Source organism: Muscardinus avellanarius (genome assembly GCF_963383645.1).
Source record: "Muscardinus avellanarius genome assembly, chromosome: 14".
In the NCBI taxonomy this organism is placed as follows: domain Eukaryota; kingdom Metazoa; phylum Chordata; class Mammalia; order Rodentia; family Gliridae; genus Muscardinus; species Muscardinus avellanarius.
In genome coordinates, this window is record NC_137800.1 from 86,682,325 (window position 1) to 86,691,298 (window position 8,974).

Genomic DNA, 8,974 nt, shown 5'->3' on the forward strand with positions numbered 1-8,974 from the left:
CGTTGGCGCCCCCTGGACCCCAGGATGCGGCCGAGCGGACCGAGCCGGCCTCACACTGCATCTGCTGGGACCCCACCCGGCCTTGGGGCGCCCTGTCCTTTAGGGCATCGGGGGCCCCTGGGCCGGGGGTGGGGGCGCACGCCTGTAATCCCGGTACTTGGGAGGCTGAGACAGGAGGATGGCAGGTTTGAGGGCAGCCTCGGTATGTAGTGAGGCCCTCAGCAACCTAGTGAGACCCTGTGTCAAAGCAAAGAGGCAAAACAAAGGCTGGCGGTGGAGTTCGGAGTTAGAATGCTCCTGGGCTCAATCTCCAGTCACACATACACACACACACACACACCCCTACACCTCGGAATGAGGCCTGCCCTGGCCCCCCTGGGTGGATGTTTGCCTCTCTCAGCTCGCTCTCTCTCTCTCTCTCTCTCTCTCTCTCTCTCTCTCTCTCTCTCTCTCTCTCTGGATCACCGACAGCACCTGCCGTTCTCGGCAACACACTACACTGAACTTTGTTTTCAGTTTCTCCTGGTGGAGGGTCAAATCCCTCTAGAACCCTCTCATTCTTGTCTCCCTTTTCTGTTCTTGCTGTGGGGCTGATTTTTCCCTCCCAGCAGATGTTTGGGTTTTGTTTTGTTTTCTTTTTTCTTTTTCTGCTCAAAGCCAGGTTCCTTCCAGGTTCAGGGTATGAAAACTCCAATCCCGAATACAGGGAATCTCTTTTCCTGGTCCTCTCCTTCTCGGATTCTTTTCTTCGTGTCTTCTTCCATTTTTCTCACGTTTCTCCCTTTTCCCTCAACTTGACTCTTCTCTGACCCACTATTTTTACAACTTCACCTCTATTTCATATTTTTTCAGTTCTAACTTTAGTTAGCGCTCAGCCGGTCTCCATTTTTAAAAATCATTTTGCCATCAGATGAATTTCTGAATCTTCGATAGGACAAGAAGGAATTTGAGACATCGTTTCCTTCAAGTTCCTGTAGGCAGTCAAGTCAAGGAGTTTAATTTTCCAGAGATTCACTCTGAGTTTCAAAAAGGCCACTGGAAGGGGATGACAAGACCATCCTCAATTGATAATTTTTGCATCTTCTAGTCTCTCAAATTTCAACCCTTTATATCATAACACATAGGCAAATCCTCAAGCCATAAACACCACGAATGCACACGCTAACAGATTGCATTCCTAAAGGTAAGCATGGAAGAATAAACCAATATCCTCAGATGTTCATCTAAGGTCACAAATCGTGTATTATATATGTATATACACAAGTACCATTACGAAAGACAATGAAAGACGGGGCGGAGACCACGAGTAATCCCAGTATGAAGGGGAATGAGAAGGAGGCTTACAGGTTTGAAGTCAGCTTCAGCAACTTAGCAAGGCCCTCAGCAACTCAGTGAGACCCTGTTTCAAAGTAACAAAATATATATATATAATAAAAGGGCTGGGGGTGTAGCTTGGAGGTAGAATACACCTGGGTTCAATCCCCAGTAACCCCTCAAAAAAGACAATGACAGTCAAAACACATTGAACATAAAACATAAACACCCAAAGATACTTAAACAGATACATAAATCTAAATTCAGTGCAAATATATAGCCATAGTCAAGAACGTATATTAGGACTATAAGCTCACGCATCAATTTCTCTTTGCAGTGCGAGTCCTGGTTTGTGTGACACTGGGGCTCGTTCAGTGTTTCCCGGGATATTACCTGGATGGTGTTTTTCTATTTGGAGAAATATCCAGTGCTAAGAAGCAGGCGGCATCTGAGGAATTGCTGGTTTTCTCTAACCTCTACGTAGCGGGGATCCCTCTGGAGGAAGGTGCTCGTGGGCTTGGTGTCTCCTGAAGGTCTCCGAGGACTTGACTCTCCCAGTGTATTTGGCTTTTCAAGAGGAAATCACTAATTAATCTGTTCTGGAGTCAGTTCCTTCGATCACAAGAAGTATGGGTGACCTGTGAAGAACATTCTAGACACACGGTCCAGAGCAGTTGGTTTTTTAGCTCTCTTTCCTGTAACATCTCTGGGTCAAACATTTTAACTTTCTTCCCCTTTCTCTTGTGAATGTCAAAATGTAATAATACAATTTTACCCAATGTATTGCTATTGGCTTCATTTAATAATCAATAAATTGATTTGATGTTATCAAATATTTGAGAGTCATCTATGTATTTCAATTATTACCCAGAGAGTTAAGAAGAGAAAAGAGAACTAAATATAGTTTTGGCTTTAGCTGATAAATGTTATTTTTAATTTGTTCCTTATTATAAAATTGTCTTTATGTTAAATTGTCCCTTCTTTTTCTTGCTTTGATTTTTACTTATCATATAAATGAAATCTTTGCATTCTCATTTGTATTGATTGATTTTTTTCTTCTGTGTTCTTACACATCATCATAGACCTGACAAATTCTACATGTCAGATAGGATGTTTTCAAGACATGTAACAGTTGTCACGATGACAAGCCCCAAACTCTGGTTTAAACAACAAGCTCATTTACTGATTCCTAAAACTGGAAGTTCAGAGTTTACTTATATAAGATTTCTCGATTAGTTTCCTCTTGGTTCCTTTGTATCATCTCTTTTTTAAGGTATGGAAATACCAGTGGCTCATAAAGGATGAAAATCTGCAGTCCCACCAATAGAGTGTAAGAGTCTGTGAAAAAAAGCGTAGGCCAAGGAAGACAGTGCATGATTACCTACAAATTACGTGTATCAATTCTTTACGCCATGACATAAATAAGCAAATTATGACTATAAAAAAAGGATGAATACTGATCTCTCACTCACAAAATACCTGGAGCTTTGCAGTTCAGGGCAACATGTTGATCTCACCCAAGAATTCCTCAGGAACCCCGTTTCCTGTCAGCTTATCGGTTGTCTGCTCCTGGAATGTGGCTTGAGGTGGGGGTGTCCCCATTCCAGGGGACAAAACATGGTAGAACAGATTGCCTGGTGCCCAAGTCAACATTCTCCTGGTGTAAATGGTGTAGAATTCTTGCCAAATGTCCAACCACAGTATGATTATAAGGAAACAGACAAACCCAGTTGGTGGTACTTTCTATAGACAACTGGCACAGACTCTTCAAAAAGATTCATGTTTTTCAAAGATAAAACAAAAGTAGATATTTTAAAGTGAAGAAGAGCAAAAACAAAAAAACGCATCAAGAAAATGTTATGGCTCTTGATTGGATCCTACATTATAAAATAAATAAAGTAACTTTAAAAGACACTTGAAACAATTAGAAAATTGAAAATGGATTTTATGTTCTTATATCAATGCTAAATCTCATGGGTGTAATAATAGATTGTGGTTGTATAGGAGAATATCCTTGACCTTAGAAAGTTATGCTTACTGTGGCTTTCTTTCTTTTTTTTATTTTGTTGAGATTTTAATCTGTTTTTAAAAGTAGAATGAGACCTAAAATGTTTCCTAAAATTAGAATGTTTCCTAAAATTAGAATGTTTCCTAAAAATTAGAATGATCTCTTATTAAAATAAAACAGAAACATGGCTTTATGTATCAGTAACTGGCTTTCTTTTAAATGATTCATCCAAAAAAGTACATACATGTGTGTGAGCCCTCGATTGCTCTAGGGGGTGTCTGTCCCTGTCAGTTATCCTCTTCATTTTTGTCTGAGGAGTCTGCAAAGATTTCATACTCTTCCTCCTCCTACATGGCAGGAACTAGCCCATAGCTCTATTATAGTGTAGCATATTCCTGCAAAAACAAGCAATCTAAAATCTTAGTGACTTACTACAAAACCATTCCTCCTCCTCCTCTTTCTCCTCCTTATTCTGTGAGATGGCCAGAATCAGCATCTTTTTAAAGAACCACTTCTATTGGTGCATTGTAATTATACATCAAAGTGAGATTTAAAGTGATAAGAACGTACACGTACACATCACTTGGTGTCTCCCCTCTGTATCGCATCTTGCTCCCCTTCTTTCCCTCTCTGCACGTGTTAGTAAGATTGGTAGTGATACCTTCATGTATGGCCATAACCTTATTTGAACTGTCCTCTTCATCAGTCCTCGGTTTCCCCTCCTCATTTCCCTCCCCAAGCCCCTTCCACTATTCTATAGGTCTTTATTCTCATTTAATTGAAGTTCCTTTTTTCCCCATATTTTCATTCTAGTTTCCACATAGGATAGGAAACCTGCAACCCCTGACTTTCTGAGACTGGCTGATTCCATTTAGCACAATATTCTCCAGTTCCATCCATTTTCCTGAAAATCACATAATTTTGTTCTTTTTTCTGGCTCAGTAAAATTCCATTGTATGCATATACCATATTTCCTTTATGCATTCATCTGTTGATGAACATCTGGGTTGGTCCCATAATTTGGCTATTGTGAATTGTGCTGCTAAAAACAAGAGAATACATATATTACTAGAGTATTATAACTTTAATTCTTTTGGACAGATACTGAAGAGTGGTAGAGCTGGGTCATGTGGCGTTCTATACCTAGTCTTGTGAAGAACCTCCATACTGACCTCCGTACACATCACTTGGTGTATTCACCTCTCCACAGTGATTGTACTAATCTGCAGTCCCACCAATAATGTATACATCATCCTATTTTCTCACAAACTTGCCAGCATTTATTATTGCTTGTATTCTTGATGGTTGCCATTCTTACTGCAGTTAGATGGACTCTCAGGGTAGTTTTGATTTGCATTTCTTTGATTGCTAATGATACTGAATATATATATTCAATATATTGAATAATGATATTGAATATATATATATTTCTTGGCCATTTGTATTTCTTCTATAAAACAATTGCTTCTTAATCATACGGAATCTCTTGTGGGCTCAACTGATCTGCTTAAGACAAATGTCCTACATGTGCTGGCCCGGCATTCCATGCAATTTGATCTTGTGGCTTCTCAGAGTCGATGCTTGTTTCTGTAGGTGCTACTATGGGAAGGAATGATCTGGAGAGTCAATAATCATCATAAATGGCATTATTTACATTTGACTGACGAGAGCGTGTCACATAGCTGTGCCTAATTTCAAAGGGATTGTGACAGATCGTATTTTACAAGCATGCTCAGAAAAATTCTTACTCAACCACATGCTCTTCTACAATACCACTTTTTTTGCTTCTCCATTAAAGAGTAAAGTCTACTTTCCCCAACTCATTTAAATCTGAATGGGCTTTGGTTATCTCAACTCACAGAGCATGGTGGAAGTGGCATCGTGTGTCTCCTGAGGTTGGATTATAAAATAGGATGGCACTTTCGCCTTGTTTCTTGGAACATGCACACTTGGACTCCTGAGATACCATGTAAGATGTTCTAGTCAGCGTTCTGACTGCAGTGACACCAAGTACCCGATGACCACAACTTAGAGGAAAGAAGATTTATTTGCTCGTGGTTCTAGAGATTTCAGAAGTCCTAGTTCATTTCTGGTCTGGCTTTCAAGCAGGAGCTGCAGTTACAGGTCCTCAGGGCATCAGTACGGGGAGCAGAGATAAAGGGTGAGATTGTGCTGTGAGGAGCCACGTCATATGGCAAAGCCACAGTGGGCACTCCAGCGAGCAGACACACTCTTTGAACCATCCTAGACTAAAATCAGACATATGAGCGACGGTTCTAGGTTTCAGCTTCCAAATACCTCAGCCTTTGAATCTTTCAAGTTGATTATCTCATACATTTGTGGGGCTAAAACAAGATATTCTTTCTCTGCTGCTATATAATGAATGTTGTCATCTCTCTTCCCCTTGAAACCTAATTCCCAAATGTGATAAGATTGGGAAATAGGGGCCTTTGGGATGTGAGTAGGTGACCAGGATGAAGTCCTCATGAGTGGCACTAGCTCCCATGTGAAAGAGATCTCAGAGGGCTCTCATTTATTTTGCCACATGAGAACACAGTCAAATCCACCAGTACCTTGGTCTTGAACTTTTCCCCAGAGCTGCGAAAATTAATGTTTTTTAAGCCATGTGGTCTACGGAGTTTTTGTTATAGCAGCTTGAACAGACTAAGAAATCTGTCTGTCAAAATCCCAGATCAAGAGAATCCATAAGTATAAACCAAGTCTAATAAGATAATTTTCAGCCAAGTGAGGTGCCACACACCTGTAATCCCAGTACATAAGAGGCTGTGATATAGAATTGTGGGTTTGAAGCCAGCCTCAAATAGTGGGTTTGAGGCCAGCCTCAGCAACTTAACAAAATAAAAAGTAAAACAGGGCTGGCACATGGCTTGGGGGTAGAATGCCCCTAGATTCAATTTCCAATATAAATTTTTTTTTATATTCTAAACTAACAAGTGTTAGGGTAATTTATTATACAGTGATAGTGTCCAGAATTTATAGTTATACCTGGGAGTGGAGTGTTATTGAAATGAAAACATGAAATGTGGCATTGGTTTTGAAAACAAAAAGCAAGGGCCTTTGTAGGACGGTTAATGAGAAAAGTGGGGGAAATGTTATTGGAAACGAAAGAAAAGGAGATCCTTGCTATGTAGTGGTAGAAAATAGAGCAAGACTGTATCATGAAGTAATGTGGAAATTAAAAATAGACCTAATGAGAAGATGGGTACAGCTAAGGAGATTTCTAGGCATTGTGGGCCTACTGCCACGTGATGGTGGTGCTGAGCTACAACTCACAGCTGGAGCATTTTACACGTTGGACTAGTGCCTCCAGCATTTATCATCTGATATTTCTGTGCATAGGTCTTCGTGTTAAATAATTGTGCCATAGGGTTCTTTCAAAGCTTATTCTGTTGCCTACTAATTTCAAACCCAAAGGGATAAGTATAGTGAATACTTCTGTGACAATATGCCAGCGTGTGAGATGGCTAAGTTTATAAATTTTATTTATATGTATCTTGTACTTCTCATAGCAGCCCTGAGAAGTCATGATTGGGGTCACGTTTTATATCAAGGAAGTTGAGAGAGGAAGTTGGAGAAATGCATATGGTTAATAATGGAAATATTTGAGATTTAAAGCCACTGTTGTCAAATGAACAATATTATGTATGTTAATGATTTAAAACTTGCCCTAGGGCTGGGGTAAAGCTCAGTGGTAGAGTACTGGCCTAGTATGTGCAGGACCCTGGCTTTGGTCCTCATCATGGTAAAAGCAGAAACAATAACAATGCCAATAGCAAACTTGCTTTAATACAGGGGTTCTTAACCTGGGTATAAAGGTTCATTAATCTGAATGGGAAAAATTACATCTTTATTATCAAAACGGATTTATTTTTTACATTTTTTGTTCATAGTATTATTTTTATCATCCTTTTAATATCTATGGGATCTGTAGCACTGTATGAGCTTTGATTTCTTATATTAGTAATTACGATCCTCTCTCTTTCTCCATCTTCCCTCCTCTCAGTTTGGGTTGTTGACTTTATTGATCTTTTTAATAGACTGATTTTGATTTACTTAATTTTCTTTTTAAATTTATTTTTATTGGTGCACTGTAATCATACATCACATTGGAATACAAGACTTGAGAGGATATATAAGCACACATCATCCAATTAGCCCTCATCCAGTCCCCATCCCATTCCCTCCCCCTCCCTCGATCCCATGCTTGTTTGGTGATTAACTTCGATACATTTGTTTATGTACCTCCTGAGTTTTAAAGAGGCTTTTTTACATTTTAAAATTTTTTTATTTTTTTATAAGTGGAACATATTGAGAGTGGTGTACATTTACATTGTGCTTCATGCCCTTCCCCCACCATTTTCCTTCCCCTCTCCCAATAGAGGGGAAATCTCAGCAAAGCTTGAATGGAAGGATAGGAGAGGAAGAAATCTGAGTTTGTTCAATGGAGGAGCTACATACAAATATGTGTAATAGTATCAAAACTGATTTAAACTTAATGATTCTTTATGGATTTGGCAATAAGCCACATTAGTATTCTTAGTACCTGTAACTTTGTCACCAATAAAGAGCATAAGATATTTATATCACATTGGAGTTACTTTAGATATCTCAACATGATACTTATAATCATTGGTAATTCAAAATTTTAGTAGATATTAGACTTGCTGCTGATAGGCACAAAGCTAGCCAGCTGTTAGAAAACTTTGCTAGTGATCATTCACCAACTCAACACTCATAACACATTGCTATCAACTGAGACATTTACATTATTTTATAATGTTCTGTGTTGAGAATTGTTTGTTGACCAATATGTGGAGAGAAGTAAGTATTTTTGTTAAATATTTGTGAACTGATATAAAAAATGGTTGTTGTGATTTGAATCTGGAATGTCTCAAATCTCATGTGTTAGGCAATAAGGAGTGTTCAGAGGTGAAAACACTGAATCATGAGGGCTCTAATCTCATTAGTGATGGGTGAATGGAAACTGTCGGTAGGTGGGCATCAATGGAGAAAGTAGGTCATTGTGTGTGAGGAAGTGGCCGTGGGGACTATATGCTGTATATGTCTCTGTTTCCTTCCTCTTTCTCTGCTTTACAACTCCCATGTGCTGAGCAGATTTTCTCTGCCATGTTCTTCTACTATTATGTTTCTTCCTTGGAGCTTGATGATCATGGACAGAACTTCTGAAACTATAAGATATTTTGGTCACAATGTTGAAAAAAGGGATGATGCCGTCATTACTTCCTTTTCCTCGGCATCTGCGTGAAGATTTCCCACGCAGGAAATTGGCTAAGCTTAAAGTAAGCGGAGCCCTGAGGGGAAGTGTTGTCTCTGGCCAAAGTACTCCCCCACTCTTAGATATTCTTTTATAACTATTATTCTTTTATGATTCTTTTATAAAGAATTCAGTATTTTATTCTTTTAACTTTAAATGATTCTTTTAACTTTCCACACAAATTGCTCCAGTGATGTAAGATCAGGACTGTGGGAGAAACTGAGCCCGTGGAAAATTTTCTAGTAATTTGTCTAAGCCTCTAAATGCCCTTGGATTTGCTCAAAGATGTAAATCTAGTCAGAATTCAGATACTGTGGAAGCATTCCTGCTACAGCAATTAACAAATGCAGAATTCC